Raw genomic sequence first — 23,681 nt, 5'->3', positions numbered from 1 at the left:
ACTTCTCTGCTTTTGAATCAAAAGCAGCAGAGGGTAGGCCCTGTGAATGAAAATTTTCCTCCTCAGAGTTGCATGACCCAAATTCCTTTTAACCCAGAATGCTTCATCATACTATAAGTTTTTGACCATTGTGATTGCTTGTCTTAAAATGAGAGATTTTTATGAAATTTAATCTGAATGTTCACTGTCTTATACAATGTGCATGTAGGAGCATATGTGGCACAATTTGAATATCAGATCTTTGAAATCCATTCTTCCAGTATTTGTTCCTTAGACTCACATGTGCCTGGTAGTAACACAAATTATATTGAATGATGTGATCATGATGCTGGGTCAAGAAAAATGTACCAGGAAGGCCAAGAGTAAGAGGACCAGGTTGGTTTGGGCTCTTACCAAGGATGACTAGCCTATTTATGTCTTTTGAAATTGCAGCTCCTCCTTTCCCAGCTAAAGCTAATGGTCTGTAGGATGGAGACAAGGCACGATGATGCTATCTGCTCAGCTGGGTGGAATTCACTTCACAGGTGCTTGTGCATCTTGTAATGCCATAAAAATGAAGTGGTACTTGGTGGATAGGATTTTAATAATGTCAGGCTCCTCACGTACATGACAGGTAACGCCAAGAAATGTAAGGTCACAAGCCACCATGTAGATTGAGTTCTGTGTAAGGTCAGGCAGCAGCTGTCTTAAACATGCAGTCCAGGGATGCCCACAGATGTCCACTCTCTGTCCCTTGCTCCATGCTACTAATTCCTAAATTTATCCCAATAATCTGGAAGAACATGAAGACTTTAAACCAAAGCACACCATGCCCCAGGAAAGAGGAGGAGCCCTCATGGCCATGCCAGGTCTTGAGGCTTCTGGAACAGCCAGGAGCTGACCAGAGATCCCATGATAAGCCTGGGGCTGTACCTGCTGTACACTGTTACTTGTCTTCTAGAGAATTGAAGAGCAGGGTGCTACCTCAGCTCTTCTCCTTTATTTTCAGTATTAAGGACCGATTTTTTCTTTCACTTTACAGTTTAAATTAGAATTCTTGCATTATTTCATTCTTTCTTCTGCTTTGAAAGGCTAGATTAGAAATGTAATTTAGAAACTTCTCTGTTGTATTGGCTAAAAGAACCTCTTCACTGTTTATTTGTGTCAGGTCTTTTGCATCTGTGTTTCTGCCTCTAATATGTGTACCTGACCTGCCAGGGTGGAATTCAGATGTGGTTTAGAGTGTCTCACCCTGGTGGCATGGTCACCGCTGACAGCTCTCTTTGTCAACCTGTAGGAGTAGTTTCTCATGCTGCAGACAGGGAATAAATGTCTGAAAAGCAAATACAGTTGTAAAGCCCAGTGAGAGAGACATTAATTTCCTCTCTCTGAAAATGCACCATCATTCCCATTTCAAAGATAAGAGAATGCATCCGTAGAAAACAAAACCATCTCTTTAATTGTGCTTCTGTTGGGAGCATTGTTTGGAAACTTTGTCCATTTGTGACATATTTTGGAGACCGAAAGACTTTCTATGTAAACTGCTGTCAGTAACTGCAGGAAGCTTTTCTGTGTTGCGCAATCCAGTTGGCTCAAAGTGGGTGATGTCTCTCCTCTGAGACTGCTGTCAAGCCAGTGGGTGACGTGTGGGTGGCACTTAGGGGCTGGTCAGCAGTCAGTGGAGGCCATTAATTTAATGTCTAGACAGCAGTAAAAATGTACAGCAGTGGGATCTTAGATGGTCTGTTTGACTATACCTTCAGAAAGATTTCTTTCAAAGTGTTTCTATTACATCTATATCCTACAGCCACAATGACTGTCTTGAAGATAGATAGCAACAAGGAGGGTTCATCAAACATGTAACTGCTGTATATGTAAAAGATACATGTTTACTATTCTAAAAAAAGAAGAACTCCATTATCCTTTTACTTCTGGGGCAGCTGAAGTGTAGAAAAGATGGACATGTAGAAGTTGCTGATAAATTTCCCACTTTTTATGCGTCATGCCCTATCTCTCTTTGCCCAATACGTTGGAGAGATTCAGGCTTCTTGCAAGTGAGTATATGGCTGCCTTCCACTAGTTGATAGAAAATTATAGCATTAAATACAGCATTAAATCCACCTCCCCCAACATCACAAAGCTTCAGGCATTCAGACCCATCTACTCCTAACCCTTATTTTTAGGACCTCCTCCCGAAGACAGGTTGTCTACTCCTCTGATCAAAAATCCAAACTGGCATGTAATGTTCTTTTTTCTTATTGTTACAAAGCTAGCGCCAACAGTTGAGGTGCTGAAGCCAACAGGTGGTTTGGTGGGTAAGAGCAATCAGTTCACTGATATAGAGGTTTAGAGATAGAACTCGGTGCAGCTATGGAGCTTGGGAGTTCAGAAAACCTTAGCTAAGTGGCTCCTGAACATGTTGTATTAGTATTGCTGCCACAGGCTTGAGAGGCTCCTTCCTTATTCTTCGGGGCACTAAAGAAAAATTACAGGTCAAGGAGAACTCATGGAGAAGGTGGGATGACTCAGGTGCCTGTGCTGATGTACCAAAGCATGTGGAGAGAAGCTCTGCACGTGGCAGAGCTCCCCAGGGTTCAGGCGAGGCAAAGAGGTCCCCTGAGCCCCAGCAGCACTCCTGGCTACACCCTGCACACACTCCTGGGGTGCTCAAGCAGCCCTTTGGATGTTTTTCATGATCTGTAGAATGTTTTCCCTAGGCCCATATGTTTTCCCTTTTGTATAGTGCTCTGCTTCCTTGCCTGAGGAACAGTTGCAGACATCTATTTCCCTCATCCTTTCTGAGCCTCTTCTAAGCTTCCTTCCCTCCGCAAGTCTTTGATATATTCCCTTCCCTTCCTGATCTGAAGACTGGTAAGCACAGCAGGTGAGGAGTGTTAGTGCTGCATCTGCTGCTAATTGGGCTCACAGGCTCATTCAGAGAGCACTGGCAAGTGATGTACTGAGTTAATCAGGAGCTGGGTTTGTAGGAGAATGTTCATATTATGTAGGGTAAGTAGAGATTTGCATGCCAGCTTTTAAAATGGGAGCTTACCAAACTGAGTCTGGCTGCTGCTTTCCATTGTCAGTCTCCCCATGGCCCCCATCTACATGGGGTGTCTCAGCACCTTGACTCTATTTATCCTTGCAGCAGCCTGGGAACATTGAGGGGTGCTGCCATTCCCAGCTAAGGGATGAATCCCTGGGAATCCAGGGTTTAGGGAGGAGCTTTAACAGCACTTTGCATTCAGTGGTGGTGCTGGTTTCAGCAAATTCCTGGCTGTTTCTTCCTCCAAACAGCAGCAGGTGAAGTGTTGACATATCCTTCCTATTCCTGCCCCTACTAGGAGGGCAGCCATCCCTACCGAGGGCATTGGAGAGGCAGCCGGGGAGGGGGAGCCACGTCCATCACAAACACCAGCAGTTGATGCTGTCCAAGTGTATTTGGCATCACTGAGGAGGTTGTTTCACCAGTCTCAGACAGCACGTTGGCTTTGCTGCCTTCCTCCTGCTTATTCCAACCTCTGTGCCGCCATGGGCTTCTCCAGTCTCCCCTCTTCCTCTGCTCCTGTAGCTGATTGATTGTGGATCCTTTAATCAGTCCAATGCAAAATTACCCTTCTCCCTGTAAAATACAACAAAAACTTGCTTTTAATATCATTCTGCTCAGTAATTCGGTTTACAGGGTAGTGCCTCTGGGCTCTCAGGGCAGCACAAGTGTGGAGGCAGCAAATGGCAGGCGGGGGAAGGCAAGAACTTCTTAGGCTGACTTTGCCTTTGAAGCCAAGGTATCCTCTAACTACAGCGTCAGTGTTTTTGCCTAAGGTCATGCAAGAACGCTTGGCAGAGCAAAGAGCTGAAGTGGGCCTCCCCAGATCCAGGTTACCACTCTAACCCCAGGACTGTTTTTCTTCCAACGCTTGAAAATGGTCTGAACCTCCCATGAGGTACTTTGTGAGAACTTTTTAGGCAAAGATTTTGCTCTAAAAAAGCACGACTGTTTGCTTTGTAAGAGGAAATTCTTGTTCCTGTTTCCTTTCAGATGTAGTCCTTCTGTTCTTGGCTTGCCGACTTGATGATATCACTCCCCATGCAGTGGGCAAAAGCTGTTTTCCCTGTATTGAAAGAGCCAGGAGGAGCAGCTGCTATTCTGCCTCTAATCTCTAGTTCTTCACCCACTCCTTTGGCATGCCAATGGGAGCCAGGACCAAGGAGCTGCGTGGGGAACACAGATGCAGAAGTGAATTTGCTGTGTCATCCTTGAGTCTCACAGGCCAGGAGTGATTTGCTGATGTTTGTTCATGAAGGATCCAGAGTTTGTGCAGTGTGTCCAGGGACTACTGATAGCTTGCTATGGAGCACACCCAGGCTCTTTGTCAAAGCCACCTGTGTCAGTGGAGGTGGAAGTCCTCACCATCTGGTGACTTTCCTGTGACACTGTATGGAAAATGAGATCTTAGTATGTACCACCTGCTGCCACAGGATGCCCATTAAGTAGCTGGGGGCACAACAGCATCTTTTTGGTTGCCTGCATGCAGTTGAAAAACTGTATGAGCAATTAATTTCACTTCCTTACAGGCAGCTTCCTTCAGTCAGGTACTCTGACCTCCATTTCTTCCAGAGGACCATCCTCCATTTGGATCTTTGGTGCTTAACTGCACTTATTTTATGTGTTTGGAAGCATTTAAACTTCCTCCTCTCTTTTTATGTCCTTTTCTGATGATGATATCTCATTCTTTTTAAAAATAGAGTAATTGCTTCAGCACTATCCACAGCTCAGTCGTGCAGGTGCCTGGGTAAATTATCCCATGCATGCATCTAGCTTTCACTCCGGCAGTCTTCCGTAATTGACAATTAATTTGTGAATCTTTTTCCATGCTGTTCTTTCACCTTGAGTGCTGGGCGTACTGGATCTCTGCCACCTCATATTTCCTGGATAAAGTCACTGTGGCTTTTTGTCTTACAATGTCTGACTCCTAGCCAGTGCAAGTTGTTGAAAAAAAACCCTGCAAAATATAGTTTGCGTTGGAAGATTCATTTAAAAAGGCAGAATAGTTGCTGGAGAACAGTCTCTGTAAAACAAAGAGGAAGTAAAAAATGTTGGTCTATCCAGAGAAATTTCAAGAGAAGGTATTTACCAAGTAACATAATTAGTCAGTGCCTTTGTCACAAACAGTGCATTCTTCATTCTTTTGTTGTGTGAAGAGGAGATGATATAAATCATTTTCTGGGATGCCTTATGTCCATCCCATTCAGATGTATGAAATTCCACTGTGGTGGTGCTTTGATTTCTAACCTTTAAAAGTTATGAGCTGTGACAGAGAAAATTATAAACTCCCATTTGTTTTGTGTGCTTGCGTGGGGAAATTCTGTCCCAGTCCAAGCACCATGGAGCCTACAGTGCCTTACACTGATTTATGAAGCCTTTTCCTTGATTTGCTTGGAGCTGGTATGTGTAAGGCCAAATTCAGTTACCACACCTGCAGTAAATCAGCAATATATAAATGTTTTCTAACTTGGGAAAAAATCCATTAGTGGTTGAATTAAACCTTTAAAGGACTCTTATTTCCTGAGTGTTAGGCTACTATAACTTTTATGTGTGATTTTAACACATTCTGAAGTGTTAGGCAAACTACAAAGAGCCAGTGAGTATGTAGGTGACGGTTGTTAATGTATTTTAAAAATGGTTTGCTTCTAATAAAAAGGGTTCTGTCGTGTAAATGTTGAAGTATCAGCTCTAATGAGGGTCTTACAAATCAGTCGGAAGTTGGTGACTTGTTAGGTTTTATTGTTTTCTTCGCCTAAGAGACCATCTCTGTTATAATATTTAGGTTTCATTAGGGACAAGGAAAAGACTTTAGAGAATGACAGGAGAAATCAGCCAATTTTACCAAATTTTTGGTAATAAACTTCCCTCTCTTCCATTTTCTGCATCCTGTTTTCCCCTTTGCAGTCACAGGGACCTGAGCAGGGAGCAGAGGGTAACCCACAACCTCCCTGCCACAAACTCTGAGGATGCCCGTGTGCGCAGCCATGCCCTGACATGAATTTCCCAACTGCCCTGAGTGTGTCCTCAGCAGGAGGAGTCAGGGTGCCCAGCATTGGAGTGAGCTGGCTTTTCATGGTGGTAGATCAGGCCAGGCACACAGTGTCCTGTTAGATCTGCCATCTCAACTGCTTGCTTGGGCATTTCCATTGCATTAAAATGAGCCAGAGCTTAAACAGTTCAAGCACAGCAAGTCTTGGATAACTAACCCTTGTAATTCTGCTGCCATGCTGGTGACCATATGGATGCTGCTTGCATGGGCCACTGGGCAGTGGCAAAATTTGGAGGCCTGTCCTACAATTTTGTCTTCTTTCTACTTCTGTAATGCCCTCTCTCCTTCCTTCCCTTTCTCTTTCCTTGCACCTCCCAAAATGTGTTTCAGCCAACATAGCCGAGCAGGTACAAAGGAGTAAACAAGTTGCATCACTACACTAAATTGCTTTCTCTTCCCTTTCCTCCTCAAAAGCACAGAAGGGAATAGAAAAGGAAGATTAGTTGTGTCGGAGCTCCATCCTGGTGCTGTTCCCGTGCCATGGATTGCTCAGAGCTGAGCATGTACGTTTTGTCTGGGATAAATAACAGTGAAGCTCTGTCTCAATTTTCTCTGCAGTTTCTCCCTCTTGCATTCATTTTAAAATTTCATTCCTCACTCCCATTATTGCAAGGCCTGCTGTTCTGTGCCTGGGGGAGCCAGGTAAAACATTTTTATTTACTTTTGGTTTGGTTTGGTTCCACTTGTAACTTCCCGTCTCCAAATTTTTTTGCGTGTTTTTTGTTTTCCAGTGACTTAGGGAGGAAGCTGGGCAGCAAGGAAGAAGTGACATTTTTATACCATGTGTGAGACGCCTTCAGATGTAAATCCATCTCCGGCAGCATTAGACTGCTGGCTAATTCTTTCCCTATAAACTCATCTCAGTCTGGGCTTACTGTCTCCACCACTGGTTGTAGTCTTGATCTCAAAAACATCTACATGGAATGAAGAGCACCAGAAGTTGAGGAAATTTTGGAATTGTGGATTGGATTGTTTAGATTATTATTGGATAATGGGTTATTTGGCAGTTTAGGGGCACCAGTCAAGCTATGATTTTGCAGTCCAAAAGTCTCAAGCAGCAGTGGTTTAAAGACTTCACCCTTTTTCTGTGTATTCATTCTCCCTGCAGCCTTTCCAAGCTGCCTGTTCAGTTGTGCTGATGCTGTAGTTTGAGACATTCCGTGAACCAGATTATCAACTGGTGTGGGCTAAAAATAATCCTTCAGCATAGGGAGGAGGGGATAAGTGGTTTTTTTTTTTTCTACTTGCATCAGTTCACCACTTTGCAGGACGACCCACAGATGGTTGGAACAGGTCAAACTGAGGAACATCACAGTGGCATGCAAGGATAGGAGCAAGACACTAGAGGTTGGGGAGACATAGAAACTCCAAAAACCAACTTTCCCCCAGAAATTTTGACTTTCCACTTGGCAACTGGGTTTTGACGCACCTTGCTGCAAAAGTTTTCAGATGTTCTCACCGTGCATGTCTGTGATAATTTCTGCTCTTGCAGCAGCTGCTGTATTGGTATCTCAGTGCTGTTGCTCTGTAGTTGATACATTAATTCAAGCCCACCTTTGCCAGCAGTTGCTGTGGTTGCTGGGCCAGAGACACACATCCCATTTGGCTGCTGTTGATGTGAGAACAGTAACCTTTGCAGAAGGCCAGAGCAATAACATTTTAAACCACAGACACTAAATCTGCAGGAGCCTATCTGTCAGAACACCCCAACATAAAAGGTAACATAAGCTTCCCCTTCTGCAGCGTGGCTCAAAATTCGACTGATACAGAATTTACACAGCGACTCTCAGATCAGCGACTACACAGTTTCTGGGGTGAGGATGATGAGTATTTTCCTACCTACATGACAGATAAGTGAGGATGAGAAGGAGTTTGCAGAAGAGGCTCAGAAGACCGAGATGCTCTCTGCCTGTTTGTAGTGGAAGAACCACGGGCAAGCCCATGTGGGTTAGCAGACCACTAGACTGTCTAAACGCTCTTAAGGGACAAAGTTCAATCAGCTTTCATTCCAAAGAGCATTATCAGTGTGTTACACTAATCCCATGTAACGGTACTCTAGCTTGACATAGGTACCGTGAAGTAGATTTTGGTGGCATGGCTTGCCCGTGCTGGTTTAGCAAAGACATTAAGGTGCTGTCAAAGTCGACAACCTTAAAGACTTTCTTAAATTGCTCTGCTCTTCTGATTGATAGCAATGACGCTTTGCCCCAAGTGGTTTTCAATAGTTAACATGCCATGAACTCTGTAATATTGAAATTACTGACCAGTTGTTTTTGATCCTTCTGGCTATTTTAGTGTTTGGTTATAGCACTTGGTTTATTATTTTGAGATGTTGGGTTTTTTCCTTTAGCTGTGACCATTGTGCCTTGAAGTTGGAAGCGTTCTGCTCAGTCAGTTGAGTGCTCCTGTCCCCGTGTGCACTGTGCCAGACTGGGTCTAGACAACAGTGTAGCCTCCACTCACACAGTGCAGGATCAGATTTCAGCTCTTCCAGGCCATGCAGTATCATTTCGTTTTTAATTTTAAAGCCCCTGGTAGAGGGACAAGCAGGAGGGAGTAATCCTAAAATATTCACAGATACTTGAATGCACAGACGGGTTGTAGCAGAGATTTCCTAATCTTTCCCTTTTCAGGGAAAGAAATGGAAAAAAATACACAAACAAAAACAAAAACCCTGCAGGTCACTCAAGGCTTTGCTGAGAAAAAGGCGGATTTATTGAGGCTGGAGACATCCTGCTGTTAGGGCTGCTGGGAAGGAGGGGGCCCAAGGTTCCTATTCATGCACAATAGTCCTATTTTCCCCCATTTCTTTCTTTTATTTTCCCTATGCCTTTTTATTGCATTACCATGGTCTTGCCCCCCACCCCTCCCAGCCGAGCGTGCCTCTCCATCGCTGCACATTGTGTTGCTTTTCCCCCGCTGTGCCGCTCTCTTGTGTGCAATGGCAGCAGCAAAGTAAAACTGACTGAAATGCTGATCTCCGAAGCACTGGCACACAGTGCTTTAGAGATTAGGATTTTAGTGCATTATACTCAGCTGCTAGCAGAGCAGAGCGCTGTGACAGGGAAACACAACGCCACAGCCAGGGGTTCTGGCTTGGAGATGGAGCCCCAGTCCCTCCGGGTAAAGCACTTCACACTTCTCCTCCTGCAAAACATCTCTGGGAGCGTATGCATGGATGGGCTTGAGTTTACTCAGTAGACGAAGAGGAATATCCAAAGGCAAGTTGAGAGCCTTTTCATCTAAATCATATCTATTATTAAGAAATTTTAAAAAAACACAACTTACTAGCAAAACAAAAAAGTTTTTATGGCAAGATTTTTGTCATATATTCTATCTGTATCCTCAGTCTTTCTTTTCCTTTGCTGAAATTTAGCTTTTTTTTTTATTTTCCTAAAAGCTAAGGAAGATGGATATTTTCCCTCTTGTTCCCTTAGACTTGCACATTCATATTGCTGCTGTAGCAATTTGCTCTAGATCCTGGTCTCCAAAGTTCTTGGACAATACAGGCATTTTGGGAAATGCAGCATCTTATGAGAACTAACAGCAGGCTTGCTGCTTGTCCACCTTCCAACGAGCCTGGCTGAGTTTTGCTGTGTGCTTGCCAATTGCCACTGGAGCTGCTGCCTGTGAGCAGGTTAGTGTGGAAGTACCCACAGCCAGTTCCAGAAGGTGGACCACAGGAATTTTTTATACTTCAAAGATGGCCATGCTAATTATTACCCTCAGCTAATGCCTGCTCTTCATTGCTTTTGAAAGAATCATTACTTAATGACATGAAGTAATTTTAAAAACTTAGTGACCTCTAATACCTTTATCAAATATCAGATAATCACACATTTTTTGATGTATAGGTTTTCCATTGGCTTAAGGCCACTTAGTCATATAAATATTAACACTTGTTACTGGTAGGTTTAAATCCCATTTAAAAGTGCATTTATTCTGTATTCAGAAAGGGAGGAAATCATATCAAGTACCAGAAGAAATTCTCTCTCCTGGAACAATTAAATGTTTCTCCGGCACAGGCTGAGGTTTGTGCTGCCTGCAGATGCTGGTGAGCATCTGTTTTTCTCAAGCTCTTGCTCATTCAGCAGCTCTTACTGCTCCTTGCTTCAGCATCCCGTTTCTCCTTCTCCCCAGCACCACACTTGGTTCCTCTTGCCTCTCATTTTCTTTGTCCATTGGCACCACTTTCCCTGATGGCTTTCTGCTCATTTTTCCTTTGCCGTTTCTTCACAGTTTTCTTCTGGTCTTGCCTTTGTCCTTGACCTGACCTCCAAACCATAATGAATTTTCTCTTCTTTGAAACTGGCCACATCTTGGAGCTGAGTGCTTTATCACTCTTTCTTTTCTGATCTCCTTCTCTGATCGCTGTTTTATTCCATGCTGTAGGTTTCTTTCCTGCATATTCCATGACTTAAACATTCCAGTCTACTTTTCTCATGTTTGCTTGATGTACCTTCCCTTCGCAGCCATCCTTAAGTGGGGGTTTCCCCTTTTTCCTCTCCTACTACCCTCTTGCTGTAAAGCTGTGAGGCACAAGCTGCAGATTGCCCACTGGTTTCCTGCTTTTCACCTTCTTGGTAGCCACTTTTAACAACAAATTTACTTTCTCATCACATGTAGTCCTGCACTTTAAGTGGTTTCCAGATTCATGGTCTGACAGATTCATTGGATATTCCACCCAGCTGTTGTTCATTTTGCTCTTTCCCAACTTTTCCCAACATTTTTTACCTTTCTTTCCCTTCTCCTCGTTTTGCTACCTTCTACATACTGTCCTCTTACAACCTGTCTTCCTTTTTTGTGTTTTCCATATAAAAGCAGAATCTGGTAGCTTTGAAGCATCCCACAAGTGGCCATTTGTATTTCTGTTGTCTCTTTTCCCTTGTAAACATGAGAAGTCAGCACTCGCCCTGCTGGGGTTAGGCACAGTGGGAAATAAAAAATGAGAGTCCTTGAGCTCTTCTTAGTGTGAGTTGAAGCACACACCTGGCTTCTGTGCATGCAGGCTGGGAATTGCATATGCAGGAGCAATGCCATACTCCATTCCTGTGGCTACAGACATCCCCTCTCTAATCATATGGAAACACTGAGCCCATGGGCTCACACACAAGCCCTGGTGGCCTGCGATCTGCTCTTGGTCCCTTCTGGTCCCCCTGGATTCTGGCTCTGAAGAGCCTCCCCTGCTCATCTCTCTTTGAAAAGGTGCTGAAAAAGCAGCCCTGGGAGGGAAAGCAAGACAAGGCAGAGGAAAATATCAGAGGCAGTAAAGTGGCAGAAAGGTCAAGAAAAGTAGGGATGAATTACAGCCTTTCAGCTTAGCCAGGAACAGCACACGGGAGACTGTGATGGGTATTTCTCTGGAGGGAGGACACAGGTCACAGAGCTTCCAGCTCATACTATGCCTTCTAAATAAATAAACCAATAAATAAGTAATGTGCATATGGCAGAATTTTGAACATAATAGAATTGCAAAACAGAAAATGCCTGAATTTTTCCCCAAATGGAAGTGGTGTACAAGTGATACAGAATACTGCTCTTCATCAGATGCAGCAGATTCTAGTTGAACAGTACCACTGTCAGGGTTGGTCCTCTGAGTGACAGTCCCCAGTCTGCTCCCAACAGACACGTGACTCAGATGGATAGTGAGCTGTCCTGGGCACTCTCTATTTTGTGGAATTTAGTAGCATTTTTTAGCTTTTGCATACAATGCCTGTCACCATATTCACCATCCCTTGTGTGCCATGTCTTCCATGCAAAAGAGCGAGGACCCCGATGGTGGGTGCCCACTGGGGACCCATAGTGACACCATGTATTGTCCTGTGGTCCAGAGGCAGCTGTAGCACATCAGTGCAACTGATGATGTGTTTGAAAAGCATGAAAATGGGGATTTGCATTAGAATTTTGCTGCTTGAAGTAAAATACAAGAAAAGTCATGCAATTCAGAATTTTTTACATTTGAATAACCCTCATCAGTGTTGTTCATACGTATCCCATCTATTGTGCATGTCTGACCCATAGGACTATGTCAGACCAAGGCAGTACCATTGCTGTGAGGAAAGTGTTTGTGAACTGGCTGGATGGGGCTTTGAGCATCCTGATCTAGTGGAAGGTGTCCCTGCCCATGGCTGATTCTATAAACCCCACCATGTTGAGTCAGCTATATTTTTAATTCTTAACAGGAAATATGGGAATGTTGGTTTTTCTTACATCACAGGGAGAGAATATATAAAGAAGGTCTCAGGTTTTCATCTGATTCTTGTGTCTCAATAAAGCTATTAAGGTAAAATTACAAGTCCAGCTCAACACCCCATGCATAAACAGCAGACTTCTGGCACATGCACTAGAATCTCATGAAGTATGTTTTGAATCACTGTGCAGCAGGTCTGTGTCTTCATCAAGTTTGTGTGATCAAAAAATGGCACCTTTCTCTTAAAAATATGTCTGTACCACATTTTCTATGAGCAGCCTAATGCCCTGAATTTAAAGCTGCTGTGTGGACAGTGCTGGTCCCTGACTTGGGGCTTCTTTTTGAACAGGGGAAAGTGAGAAAGGAAGGACTGAGAATCCCATTAATTTATTTAATTTATGTGTATGCTTTCAAAAAGTAGTTGCAATATTTGGGCCAGGTAGTGATTGCTCAGCACTGACTGTGTTTCAGTACTCACACCTGGCTACCCAAGAGTGGTTTTTGAGGTTTTGCCCTTTGTCTCTTAATTTAGGTGATGCTTTGGGAAGGCACTGCTCTGGGTGTGGTGCAGAGCTGGTGCTTGCTCCATGCTGGTTGCTGCTTTCCTCTGGGCTGGCTGAGAAGCTGGTGTGCTGTCTGACCTCGGACCAGCTCAGGAGCAGCTTAGTAATACCAGCGTGGTCTAGTGGCCTGAAATCCTGCGAGCCAGGGAATAATCTGCAGTGTGACGCTGATGCTCTCTGTGCTGTCAGGTCCTGCTGCCTCCTCTGCTCTGGGGACCAGTTGCCATATGGCTGTGGCACAGCTGTGCAGCCTTGCAGCTCACTGCTGTTTGCCTCTGCCCGGGGCCTGATTTTACAGGGCTCTTGCTGCTTGGGAATGAGGGGAAGCCCCAGGGTTTGCTTGGTGCAAGCTGGACCGATTCTCACTCTTGGCAGAGAGGAGGATGTCGGTGCACAGGAGGGTGGGTCCTGTGGGGCACCTGATGCCTGTATGGGATGGAGTGGTCCACTGCTGTTCCCACAGTCACCTGGTGGTACAGGTAGGATTTCTGTGCCACAGCCACAGGGAGCCCAGCAGCAATGTTGTTGTTCCCTACCTGCTCCCACTCTGCCAGATTTATGCAAGAGGCAGGCTAGAGGCATGGCCCAAGCCAACAGGTCTAACCCCTGCACCACTCTAGCTGTGCACGTGTAAAACCAATATATCTGTGCCCACTTGCTTGGGCAGAGCAGTGTGAGTATGTAGGCAGGCAAACCTTGCTTTCCTGTCTTTAGGTGTAAGCTCTGGGAAAGGCAGGATAAAAGCAAAGCAAGAAAAAAAAATCACATCCAAAAAGTGACTTGCATGAGGGGATAGGAAAATGATGCTAGACTTTTCCAGAACCTGGTGTGTTTAAAAGTTTGCTCCTCTGGGAAGCAATGCAGAGAGGTCGGAGCTGCTGGGGCATATATGACACCATGCTGTTGTGCCTCTTTCTCATGAGGTTTTCCTTGTGCCAAGTTTTCTGTTAGTGCTCTGCCTCCTGCCAAACCCTGTGTGTGGCAGCCTTGAACAAGTGGGATGGGATGGGCATGGGATGGGTTGGTCTGGGCATCCCTGAAACCTTTTCAGTGCTCTGCAGGACTTCACATCTTAAAGGTCCAAACCTGACCTTTATTCACCTACACAGAAGCACCTTTTTTTTTTTTTTTCCTGTGGAAGAGAAGTATCCATTTGCTAAGCATTTTATACCTAGATTCTGTACTACCATGAAGTACTGTGACTTGATGCAGGGAAGCTGCTTCCAGATGAAAACCTTCTGTAATGGGCAGGCAAGATCCAGAATCTCAGGCAAGATCCTGGATCATATTTCCCTGAGCTAAGTGAGGGTCTGAGTGGTGGTCACTCTGCTGCTTCTCATGGATGTGGTGATACAGCCACACAAAGGAACTTTCTGCTTTTTAATAGCCATTTCAAACTCTATAAATAACTCTATAAATATTATTGTTTATTTTTAGTTTTACTTGTGTCATACACACAGACATACATATAAAAAAAACAACTCTGACAAGAAAATTACATTGGAGTTGGTCTTTCCAGTGGTTATTTTTCTCCTGCATCTCCAAACAAGTGCTTTAAGCTGTAGGTCATTTTTAGAAACCTCCATGACCATCAGCATCAGAGCAAGGCATCCTGTATTTGTTAAATCACCATCTTCACATGCTTTAGCTGTCTGCCTGGCAGTAAGGGCAGGCACCAGGCTCACTGCTTGCTTACTCACATATTTGTGCTTCAGATGTATGTTACAGGGGTTTTACTCACTCTTGAGAGACTGAGTGCTTCCAGAAGGGACTGTCACTGTGGATGGGGCCTTACTGCAAGTGGCTGTAGTGGATAATGAGCACAAACCTATTAAATAGTGAAACATGAGATTCCCTATCAGATAACGTGGTGCTGCTAATTTGGGTGTGAGGGAGACGATGAGGTCATGAGCACGGGCTATTAGGAATACCAGTGAGTAAGCAAGGAGGGAATAGTCAGCAATGTTGGCTTAATTCTTGTAGAAAAAATAAAGGCAGAAATACATACAGTTTTGTGATTGTTTTAAAATAAACCCAGCTGCAATGTAGAAAACTCCACCAGAAAGCCAGAAGGCCTTTAAATATAGAAGGACTTGAATCCAGGTGACATAGATGGAGTCAGATATGGTCATAATGGCATTTTCCCTTTGTAATTCATGAAGGTTATTTTTTGTAAACTTTCTTTTCATATTTCTGTGCAGACACTGTATTACATTGACATTGATTCACTGAGTTTATTTGTCAGCAGTAAAATGAATGAAATTCTAGATGTACAATTTCAACCACCTGCTGTTGTTTACTAGTGAGACTACCAGTGACCCTTAGCATCTATAAATACTTAACTGTGAATTAAAAGGAGGGAACTATCCAGTAGTTTTTCTCTTCCTCATCTTTCCCAGACACTTTCTTGCTCTGCTTTTTTTTTCCCCTCATTGTTATTTTCATTCTCATCACCACCGCTTCAAGAAAAGCCAAACATTAAGAGGAAGATTTAATTTCTAGTGAACTGAAGACTTGGTCATTCGTTAAAAGACTCATCAAGTTGTTAGACCGTGTGAAGATTTTTCTCTGGTCTGTGTGGTGCTGACTTTTGGTAATGGCCTTTTAAAGTGAAAATTCAGATTAGAAATATCTGAACATTATTTTTAGCTCTCCTGAGCTCGTCGTTCTTGTTAAGGAGAAAGTTGTTTGCAGTCATTGATTAGTTACAATTGTAACTTCCAAATAGCTTTAGGCAATATTACAGCACAACTGCAGTATCCAGTCTCCTTTCTCAGTGTGGAGGATTTTTTCCCCTTTTCACTACTTTTGCAGGTTTGACAGGGACCAGCAGGTTTTTTATTTTATCACAAGACTTGAAAAAATGCACGGTTTTTAGTCAAGCCTACCTCAGCCTTTCGAGCCACTAAGAAAGGCTTTTCTCCTCTGTAGTCCAATCTTTCACCAAGTCAAATTCACCTGGTCCCTCTGTGACATGAGCATCTCAGTCTACAAGACTATTACTTAGATAAAAGCTTGGACACCAGTGCCATCCCCATATCAGAGTTTCTCCAGGCCTTATTAGCTTTGGTTAGAGATTTTGGGCTGGTTGGATGTTCAGCTTTTCCGCCTGCTGTGAGGGAATGCTGAGCTCACAGCTCTGTGCTCTTGTTGTGAGGAGGGAGGCTGCGAATTTGACTTTCATGCTGCTGAACAGGGCAATGCTTCTTGCCTGGCTGTCCTGATTTGGGCTGGGGTGGAGTTAATTTTCTTCACAGTAGCTGGTATGGGGCTGTGTTGTATTTGTGCTGAAAACAGTGTTGATAACACAGGCGTGTTTTTGTTATTGCTGATCAGTGCTTGCACAGAGTCAAGGCCATTTCAGTGCCACAGCCCACCAGTGAGAAGGGGGGGGGGACACAGCCAGGACAGCTGACCCCAGCCTTCCCAGGGGATATCCCAGATCACAGGGTGTCATGTTCAGGATACAAAGCTGAGGGAAAGAAGAGGGAAGGGGGGAATGTTCAGAGTGATGAGGTTTGTCTTCCCAAGTCACTGTTACACGTGATGGAGCCCGGCTGAACTCTCTCCTGGGGATGGCTGAACACCTGCCTACCCATGGGAAGCGATGAATGAATTCGTTATTTTGTTTTACTTGTGTGCGTGGCTTTTGCTTTCCCTCGTAAACTGTCTTCATCTCAAGTCCTGAGTTTTCTCACTTTTACCCTTCTGATTCTCTCCCCCATCCCACTGTGGGGAGTGAGTGGGTGGCTGTGTGGGGCTGTGTTGCTGGCTGGGGTTAAACCAGGACACTGGTGTCACACCTCTAGACTGTGCTGTGGATACTGTCAACACCACTGGGTTGACTAAAATCTCTGACAAAAGGACAGTTTCAGTGCCATTCATAAAAAAACCCTGAAGCAGCCAGATGGAGGTGGTTGCTCTGTGTGGGTCTGTAACGGGATGTGAAGGGAGATCTCACACCTCTCACAGAGCACTGTGAGCACCAGACAGCCCCTGTCAATCCCTGCTGGTAAAAATGCTCCATTTTCCACACGGTGTTTCTGCATTTATGGAGTGGGAGCGAATGAGACACTTCTCTGCCTCAGGATTAGGGCCATTGGTGGTGCTGCTGTCTGTTCACCTACCTTTACACAGAGCAGAGATGCTTCCAAAACAGAAATCTGGGAAGGACCCACCCGAGAAAAGGTGCAATTGTCCAGGATCATGTCTACTTTTACTAAAACTGAACCCAAACCAAATATTTTCTTATAAAAAAGAAAACATCCTTTTGCTTTATGCTTTATGTTTTGGTTAGCCAACAATTTTGTCTCTAAACCCTGTTATTCATACAGCCCCAACTGCTACAGGATTTCAAGTTAATAAACTCCTAAGGAGAGGCAGTGCAAAATTTGTACCAGATCAAAATGACATGGAGCAACACAGTGGGAATATGTAAACCAAAGAAGCAGTCAGGTTTGGGGTTCAGCTGCTTTTTGATCCCAGGCAATGGGGATTTTTCTTCATCAAAATACGTTTCTTGTTTGCCGGTCAACTGTTGTTACAGTCTTTTCTTCAAATCTTCCTACAGGGAAATTTTTCCAGCTACAGCTTTTCTATTTCACCGATGAGAGCATCTTGTGCTGTCTAGAAATAGGGATTTTTACAACAGGGTAGCTGAAGTCATTCAAAGACGTAGCCTTGCAGTCTGCTCTCATTGAGCAACCACATAGCTTGATGAAATGGCTGAATTTGGAGATAGGATTTCCAACTGTCCTCCTTAATTTCCTATATTAAAAAGTAAAAAACCACTGCTTCCAAACTTTTTCTCATGAGAAATTCTCCCAAATTCTACCACTTGTGTCCTGAGTATGATGAGAAGCGTTGTCTTTCCACAATGATCTTTGCAGTATTGTCAATGTGAACAAAGAGATGTTGGTCTCCAGAAAGTTTTGCAGAGAAGCTTATTACTGTTTCCTGGTGTTTTAAACTAGGAAAATTAATTCTAAGCTGTTTTGCCTAAATGGCTGAGCTTTGTCGTTTTACCTACAATTAAAAAAAAATCAACGTTTGCTGAAGGGAAAGAAGATAATTATATAGTAAAATTGTTGTTATTCGCTTTTTTTAAAGACAAAGAAAAATCCATCAGAACAGATGTGAATCCACAGACCTTTAGTATTTAAGAATAATTGCAGTACCCAGTATAAGCCAGTATTTTTTCCCTCTGTAATTTCAATGTAGTTTTTCTTGTGCATTTCCAGGTTGGCCATGCTTTTTCATAAGCTCTTTCATAGGCTGGTCCATGTTCTCTGAGCTCGATTAATCCTTTTTTTTGGAATTGGTGTGCTTTTATTTCCCGTGTTGTTATCACAGCAGGAGGAAGGGGAAATGTGTGATGATGGAAGAATTTTTAACGTTTATGTATGCCACACATGAAGTTAGGGATCCCATGAGATTTGTTTGTGTTCTTGTATATGTGTGGGTGAACATCTGTGGAATGACAGCTTAACAACTTCCTTCTGACATTATAAAGGGGCCACAATGGTACTATTTATTTTTTTTTTGTTGGCTTTTTTTTGTGTTAACGCTTTGAGTTCTGTGCTGATTTCAAACTCTGTTCACTCCATAATCCATTAAAAAGTTGCATTTCCTGGGAGTCAATTACACCTCAAATTTGGAATTAATAATGTCAGAATAGTAAGGCTTGAATCTTCAGGTAACAAGGGTTTTCATCTGAGCTCCTTCCTTGTTATTTCCTATACTGACTTGCTTGCTTGAGACATAATCTTTTTCCTACCCTTCTAATCTCCCTCTCCATGGCCTGAGGACTGTTCTGCAGGTAGTCTAATTGTCAATTATACCTCAAGAACCTGAAGATGCAGAGGTGAATACGCCTCACTGCTTTGTGTCTCATAGAGTCGACATAATTTTGAGAGAGCAGAGAGATGTTGAAGTTCTCCATGAAGTTTTCAGGCTGTAATGCTTTGGAATGCTGGGCTGGGAAGGGCTCTCAGGTCAATAGGTCTGGTTACCATCTCCATCCTTTAATAAACCATTGAAATTCCAGCTTACACCTTGGCTTCTTTTATGTCTTTATCTCAGCTACTTTTGCACCGTGTGAATTAAGTTTGTGTTATTGGTGCATAAATGAGTATAAATGTATCTTTAATAAAGTTCAGACTGGAAATGGGAGATCGGATTTGAAAGCAGCACTTTAGCAAGTTTCTGCATTAACTTCCCAATAGGACTAATAAAGATTGAAGAGAAAAACCAACCCCAAACCCCCAATAACAACAAAATGCCTCACAATCTATTTTTGAGGGCCTGATCCAAATCCCAAAGCACAAACCTAATCAACATCCTAATGATTAGAAAGTCTAATGTACTTTCCTGGTAATCTCTGCCTCAAACCCTTAATTTCTGTCTGAGCTATAGCAGATCTTTTAAGACGTTAACTTGTCTGGTTTACAAATTCTGAGTGATCAAAAGTCCACACCATCCTTATGGTTTTTTTCCCAGTGACTAATTACTACATGAAAACAACCAGTATTTAATATGTATTAACTATTTCTGTCTTGGTTTTAATTTTGCTTTTGTCTTCCCATTGAATCTTCCAATAGATTAAAAACTTGTCTTTAGAGATGCTGGTCAACTCCCTTGTTAACCTCCTTCTCTATAACATTGTGTTTCTTGAGTCTGTCATTTACAAGGGAGGTTTTCTGTGCATTTGCAGATTTTATTTAGTGAATACTTTTTGATTTATTTTTTCTGTTTTATAATAGAGACAGCAGTACTGCTTTTACTAATTCTTTATGCTTTTCCTATATACTGAAGGATTTATTCAACCACAAAACTGCAACATTGCATAGAAATCTAATGCTCAGTTGGTAATTTATGATAACCCCTTCTTAGCGATGGAGTATTGATTTCCCCAGCCTCTTCTAAGGGAAAGAAGGGTAGCTTGAGTATTAGAATTCTCCTACCACGATAGCTCTGTTTAATATTGATTATCATAACCATATAAACTCTTGAGATCTAGTTGATAGAAAGTTGCTGGAAACTTTGAAAAACACATAATAGCTTCCAAGTAAATAGTAGAATACCCAGAATTGATATTTCTTACATCAGGCAATTCAGCTCCTGCATGTGAGAAATATATGTTTATGCTAAAAATCCTGCCATAATTTTCCGCTTGGGGAATTGAGACTTGCTAAAAAAGTTTAATATGCAAAGCTGAAAATCTACATTTTAAAGTCCTTTTTATGCAAAGACACAAAAAAAAAAATTAGCAATTTTTAATACGGGAATATATAACTTTAAGAAAAATGTGCACAAATGGTATGAGTTGTATAGGTGGCAATCACGCGGCTCAGCAGCATGGCATGACAGACATGGAGGTCCTGTGGAGGAGCAGTGTGGCATTCCCTGGAGCAGCACCCAGCCACCCTATGGGACTCTGCAGGGCGGGCGCCAGAGGAACCTCACCTTTAACTGAACCTCTGTGCAGAATGAAGGTGGGAAGGAGGTTATCATCAGAAGATAAATTTGTCCAGGATAGCTGGAGTGAGTGCTGCTGCTCCAGGGTTAGTTGCCATCAGCCTCACTGTGGTGTTCAGGATCTCTGCTCCACAGCTCGTCTGAAGAGTCATAAAACGCAGTTCAGCAGTAAGCACACAACAGAACCCACCTGAGATAAATAACTTCGCTTTAACGGCATCTATTTTTCTTTGCAAGTAGCTTTATTGTTTGCTGTGCTATATAAATGCTTTCTGATATTCATTATGAAGGTTGTATGTAATGTGTTTTAACCAAATCTAATTTGAGACATGAAATGCTTGGGAACTTGAAATCAGTGGAGAGCTTATAAGTCTCCAAGTCTGAGCTAAGAGATGTGGCCGTGTTGTAAACTTACTGAGCCTCCCCTGTGAAACACTTTAGCTTAAAACTGCTGTTGGATAGCTATTCCCCTCTTCTCCTGTCCTGTGGTTAGAAGTTGTTTTGTGATTTCTAACCCAATTCTGTTCAGAGGAGGTTTATACCTTGATTTGTCAATGTTATTTTTTCAGTATCTTTTGTATCTTCAGTATCTTATTCAGGGTTGGGTCCCTGAATTCTACATTATTTTCATCCGCCATGAAAGAAAATACTGAGTTATGTCTTAGAATCCTTACCAGATTTAATGCCTGCAATGAATGTTTAAAATAGAGTCTGGAACACCAAGTACTCAGTTTATAATGAAAAACTTGAGTTTTTGTTGGAGTAGAAGCAACTGCAATTACCAGTAACAGTTTTGCTATTGTAGCCTGCTTGTTCTGACTCCTCTCATCTCTGAAGACCAGCAGCACTCAGAAGCCATGTATAATTCTGCTGCTTAAGGCTGCACATATCCTTGCTGGAGTTCTGAGTTTTGAGATGTGACTTTGTGACTCTGATGGTAGCATTTCCCACTGAGCTTTATCGTGAGGCTTTACCCAAACATCTTATTCAAAACCGAACCCAGTTTTTATTACAAAGGGTTTTCTTTGCTGGTCTACAAGTAAAAGCTGCTTTAGCCAATCTTGTCTTGCTACACAGCCCAGGTTGCAACCCTGATATATATAATACTATGTATTAATTTGACCCTGCAACTCCATTAAAATAAACCATGTGTTTAGATTGTAATCCTGAAAATAGTATTAGAGTATCAAGGATATGGAATCAATAGTCATCTTTTCCATACTTTACAAAAATGTTAACATTCCACATTTAAGGTTGGATTTAGTGGTGAAATTTGGTGATAGGTGAAGTTTCACTTTACCCCACTTCTGGAATTTTGGGTTCATTTTCTGCAAAGTTTAGTATGCAGTTGTGCTAGAAGGTTATTTAACAGTACTCCTGGTTTCAGCTGATTTCCTTAGCAAATAGTTTTGTGTGCTTCACTTTGCTCTAGCAATTTCCATACCCTCTCGGATAAAATACTAAAAAGAATCACATAAGCTTTACCCCTCCCTGTAACATTTAGCCTGCCTCTTTCATTATAACAAAATATTGCATTTTACATGCCAAGTCTTAAAACCTTCTTTCTAAAAATGGTAACTGTATTTAATAACTAATTACTCTAATGATCATACAGAAGTGCTCGAGACCTGTTTTAGTAGTGGTGTCAATTACAACCATCTGCACCATGAATAAAGGAACCGTGGCCCAGCTGTAGAGTTGAAACATGTTGGCATTTTCCTACGGGCAGCCATATGGTACTTAACGAAAGCGAATTGTTCACACTGCAAACAGCTCTGCTCCTGATGAATGATAACGTTTTGTTCTGGAAAATGGTTCCACAAACACCGGGAGTATTTTTAAATGCTGGAAGTGTGTCTGTAAGTGACAGGCTGTAAGTGGGAAGGTCTTTGGAAGGAGGAGAGGGGGTTGAGAAAGGAATTGTTTTGATTGCCTAGGGGTGTTCTAGCACAGCCTTCCTGTCTCTAATAGCAGTATCTTTTTTGTGCATACATAGCCCCGAATCTGTAAATTTTTATTTATTTTTGTAAGGAAGAAGATAATTAGAAATGTAACTCTCATTTGCCATCAGCATGCCCAAGCTTGAAGCTGGTGTGAGCTTTAAAATAGCGAAGCTGAAGCTGTGAAGAATTAATAACTCTTTGCTTCGCATATGTGCAGACATTTTCTTACACTTTGAAAAGGAGCTTTGGAGTTGTCACTGCAGTAAGTATGTGAGCACACAGGTTGGAAACAGGTCCTGGCTTCCCAGCACTTGATGTTACTCAGGGAGAAAAGGGCAGATAACAAATCAGCTGTAGGAAATGTCTTCCGTTGCTTTTTGTTAGGAACAGAAATAGAGTTTCCCCTCCATCCCCCCATGACTGTCAAAGAATGGCTCGATGAACTCGTCATAAGATTGATAACTCTTTAATCCCCCCCCAGATCATTAGCCTCAGATCTGAGCCGAATCAACAATAGGTTGTTCCCATTTCATGGCTGATAGGTAACCATTTGGGTAATGTGTTTGGTCTCAGTTCAGTATCTGTCTTAGAGAAGTAACTGCTGCTAATGACCAGGATTGATCATTTTATTAATCTCGGAAATTGATTTTTTCCGTGTAGCTTATTGCTTCTCGACATGATATATAATCTGGATCCTTGCATCATCTGAATTCCTGTTTGGTTGATTAATAAATACCTAATCTGGGGCTTTTTGTTTTGTGCTGCATGTTCTGGCTGTAGATGGAGTTTGATGATTGTTCCTGAGGTTTTGTGCACAGATCTCACCGAGGTGGTACAGCGCTCCTCCTGGTGAGGTACCCTCTGCCGTTTACCAAGAGACAGCTGGCTTTAGGTGCCAGCACTCCTGTATGTTTGCACGGATCGGAGCTGCTTAAAACATCTTGATAGATCTTGCAGTAGTTTTGCAGAAACAACATGGTAAAAAGCCTCACCAGCTTGTGCCATCCAGGTTCTCATTACCTGCGTCCAGAGCTATTTGCAAATGCACAGCAACACCGGGGCCACAGCTCCAAAGCCCCGTGCTTTTGGTCTAAGAGTATCTGTCACTTGAGCTGAAAGTAAATCTTCCTTAGCTCTCCACAGCAGAGGGTGGATCATGCTGCAGAGAAATCCACAGCAATGAAACCATCGGCTCTAAAGCCTTTTAAGACCAAGTGTAAGAGTGAACACAAGGACAGAAAATAGCTTCAGAATTAGTTGGGCTATGTTTTGTTGCAGCCTCCTTGTAAGACTGTGTTTTTATCTGGTCCCTCTTCATAAATCATGGTCTTATGTTACAGGTATAGCTGGAATGCAAGCAAGGAACCCACTCATGGTGGGGTGCAAGCCCAACCTGACACCCATGAAACACACAGGACTGTGATCTAAAAGGCAT

At 42.8% G+C, this 23,681-nt stretch overlaps 1 protein-coding gene across 4 annotated transcripts in view; it reads left to right on the top strand.

Annotated features, from left to right (window-relative positions):
- KLHL29 (kelch like family member 29) overlaps positions 1-23,681 on the top strand; it is a 395,224-nt gene that overhangs the window by 96,976 nt on the left and 274,567 nt on the right. The gene's annotated exons all lie outside the window — the stretch shown is intronic.

The sequence above is a fragment of the Neopelma chrysocephalum genome, unplaced genomic scaffold (assembly GCF_003984885.1).
Source record: "Neopelma chrysocephalum unplaced genomic scaffold, ASM398488v2 Primary Assembly neopelma1_80, whole genome shotgun sequence".
Classification (NCBI taxonomy): Eukaryota; Metazoa; Chordata; class Aves; order Passeriformes; family Pipridae; genus Neopelma; species Neopelma chrysocephalum.
Note: the sequence above shows the minus strand (reverse complement) of the source record. Positions and strands in the feature narration are given on the sequence as shown.